The sequence below is a fragment of the Rattus rattus genome, chromosome 2, assembly GCF_011064425.1.
Source record: "Rattus rattus isolate New Zealand chromosome 2, Rrattus_CSIRO_v1, whole genome shotgun sequence".
NCBI classification, from domain to species: domain Eukaryota; kingdom Metazoa; phylum Chordata; class Mammalia; order Rodentia; family Muridae; genus Rattus; species Rattus rattus.
Window position 1 is genome coordinate 61,431,088 of NC_046155.1, and position 3,774 is coordinate 61,434,861.

The following is a 3,774-nucleotide window of genomic DNA, read 5'->3' on the forward strand; positions in this document are numbered from 1 at the left end:
GAAAATGTGGTACATCTGCACAATGGAATATTACTCAATATCAAAACAATGACTTTATGAAATTATTGGAAGCCAAATGGTTGGAACTGGAAGAAAATATCATCCTAGGTGAGCTAACCCAATCACAGAAAAACACACATGGCATGCACTCACTGATAAGTGGCTATTTAAGCCCAAATGCTTAGATACCTAGATGGACAGAACACATGAAAACTCAAAGAATTATGAAAATCGAATATTTCCCTCCTTCTTTAAAAGCATATACCTTGGCTAGGGAGAAAGGATTTAGAACAGGGCAGAATACACCAAATACATGTGGCCTATCACTGATAAGAAATAAGCAAAGTGTGCAGGCTGACACTGTAGAACGGACCAGCCAAAATAAAACCAAATGAAGGCGAATCAGAGAAACTGAACTACAGTTTGGAAGGAATCAGAGAAAGGGACTGAAAGGCTTGAAAAAGCTTGAGACCCTCATATAACAACAATGCCAACCAACCAGAGCTTCCAGGGACTAAGCCACTACCCAAAAGACTGTACATGGACTGACCCTGGACTCTGACCTCGTAGGTAGCAATGAATATCCTAGTAAGAGCACCAGTGGAAGGGGAAGCCCTGGGTCCTGCTAAGACTGAACCCCCAGTGAACTAGATGTTGGGGAGAGGGCAGCAATGGGTGGAGGGTTGGGAGGGGAACACCCCATAAGGAAGGGGGGGGGAGGGGATGTTTGCCAGGAAGCAGGAAAGGAATAACACTCGAAATGTATATAAGGAAATACTCAAAATTAATAATAATAAAAAAATATAAAAAAAAAAAATTAGTGTAGACACCCTGCTAAATGCCATACTGAAAAAATGTATAATTTAAAAGCTAAAAGTGAGAACAAGTGGATTTTACTGATGGGTTTCAAGTTCCAGGTATGGCTGGTCTTAGTTCCATTTCTGTGGAGACATCATTATCTAGGTAATTCTTATAAGGACATTTAATTGGGACTGGCTTACAGGTTCAGAGGTTTTTAGTCCATTATTGGCAGGCTGGAACATGGCAGTATCCAGGCAGATGTGGGGCTGGAGGAGGAGCCAGAGAGTTCCACATCTTGAGTCAAAGCAGACAGGAAAGGTAGGCTCCCATGGCTGGGAGGAGGTCTCAAAGTCCACTCCCAGTAACACATCTCTACCAATAAGGCCACAGCTCCTAATAGTGTGGTTCCTGGGTGAGCATATACAAACCACCACAGGCTGTGTTGTCTCTTGCCTTGTCCTGTGGGGTGGAGCAGAGCACCACAATGGGCAACCGTGCTGTGGATAAGTTGCTGGTGTCATGATGGTAAAACAAAAAAGGAAGAAGAATACAGGTTACCAGGAACCTCTCAACATCATTTCACAACTGTCCAATTTCCAACACCTCCAAATAGTGCCGTCTGCTTGGACATCAAAAGTATAACAGTCTGTCCCTTTTAGCCAATCTCCACGGGAACTAAATGTCCTTGTTCTAATACAGGATCACCACAGCCCCTAAGCTTTCCCCCCATTTCTCTAAGGCTCAATTCCTAAAGACCTCTCTGAAATACAATGTAAACTCTAGATACATTCCTCTGGGCAACTAATAAAATAAATGTGATTGTTCTCTGCAGGTGACATAATTTCATTTTTCGCATGGAATAAATATTCATTGTGCATTTAAGCTGCCATTTCTTTTTCTAAGTTTATTTGTTTTTATGTGTGATATTTTTCCTGAATGTATGTGTGTATTACTTCAAGTGTGCCCTGTGTGTCTTTGGAGGTCAGAAGGGGCATCGGATCTCCTGTAACTGGAGTTATGGATGGTTGTAAACCACCATGTAGGTGCTGGGAACCAAGTCTGGATCCCCTGGAAAATCAGCAAGTGACCAACCACTGAGCCACCTCTTCAGCCCCACGTGTTCTTTATATATATTGAGCTGTGAACTAGTACATGGGTTGGTTACATTGGGGGGATTATTGCATATGGTCTCCATTGATAGGATATATAAGTTTTTCTCTGGCATGCTGATATAGATTCATTCATTCAATGTATACCCAAAGAGTAATATATTTAGGTCAGAGAATAGCTAAAGGTTCTTTCTTTTGGTTTTATTTTTTGAAGAATCTCACCATACTGGCTGCACCATCTTATAATCAAACCACCAGATTATAAGGGCTCTACATCACTGCCAGTGTTATCATTTTGTTTTCTTAAGGATAGGTGGGGGAACTATAAAAGAGCAAGGAGAGTCTAAATAATTTTGTTTGGATTAACAAGAAGGTAAGCTCTTTAACAAACTCTTAAAAAATTTGTCAAAAAAATTTTTTGGATCAGATGTAACACACACCTTTAATAGAGCACTTGAAAGGAAGTGGATCTCTGGGGAGTTCCAGGTCAGCCTAGCCTACATGGGGTTCCATAGAGCTACACAGTGAAACCTGGTCTCAAAGATGACCAAAGAAATTATCTGAAGAAGTTTCAGGCTCTCCAGACGAACAAGATGCAAAAGAAAAGAAGGCCAAGGGAAGAAGGTGGCTCCAGCCACCGCTGCCATCAAGAAACAGGAGGCCAAAAAGGTGGTCTATCCTCTGTTTTTGAGAAAGGCCCAAGAACTTCAGCACTGGAGCAGGACATCCAGCCCCAAAGAGATCTAATGCACTTGATCAAATGGCCCCTTCCATCAGGCCACAGCCATCCCATCCTCTATAAGCCGGCTCAAAATATCTCTTGTCATTAACCAGTTTGCCCAGGCCTTGGACAGGCAAACATGACTCAACTGTAAGCTAGCCCACAAGTACAGGCCAGAGACAAGCAAGAGAAGAAGCAAAGGCTGCTGGCCCCACTGAGAAAAAGCTGCTGGCAAGCGGCGTCCCAACTAAGAGACCACCTGTCCTCTGAGCAGGGGTCCAAGTCCTGCACCTTGGTGGAGAACAAGAAAGGCTCAGCTGTTGGTGATTGCCCATGATGGACCTGTCGAGCTGGGGTTTTCCTGCCTGCTCTGTGTCGAAGATGGGGGTGCCTTTATTGCATCATCAAAAGGGAAAGGCCAGGCTGGGCACCTGGTCCCAAAAGGCGTGCCACTGTTGCCTTCACACAGGTTAACTCAGAAGACAAAAGGGGTGCTCTGGCTAAGCTGGTGTAAACTATTAGGATCAATTATAACAAATAATGACAAGATCCACCACCACTGGAGAGGCAAAGAATTCTGGGTCTTTTTTTTTTTTTTTTTTTGAACAACCAGATTTTTTGTTAAATGCTCAATGTACAATACATCCACACAATTAACTTGAGCCAATTGATAATATATAATTGCCTACCTAGATACACAAAGCCACTGTACACATCCTTTTTTTCTTCCATCTTTATTAAATGGGTATTTTTTTTGTTTACATTTCAAATGTTATTCTCTTTCCAGTTTCTGGGTCAATGTCCCCCTAACCCATCCCCTACCCTTCTATGTAGGTGTTCCTCCCCATCGCCCCCCATTACACTCTAACAGCCCCCCCCCTACACTGGGGGTCAGCGCCAGCAGGACCCAGGGCTTCCCCTTCCCACTGGCGCCCTACTAGGCCTTCACTTCCTACCTATGAATGTGGAGGCCAGGGTCAGTTCATGTATAGTCTTTGGGTAGTGGTTTAGTCCCTGGAAGCTCTGGTTGGTTGGCATTGTTGTTCTTATGGGGTCTTAAGCTTCTTCAGCTCTTTCAGTCATTTCTCTGATTCCTTCAATGAGAGTCCCTGTTCTCAGTTCAAGTGGTTTGCTGCTGGCATT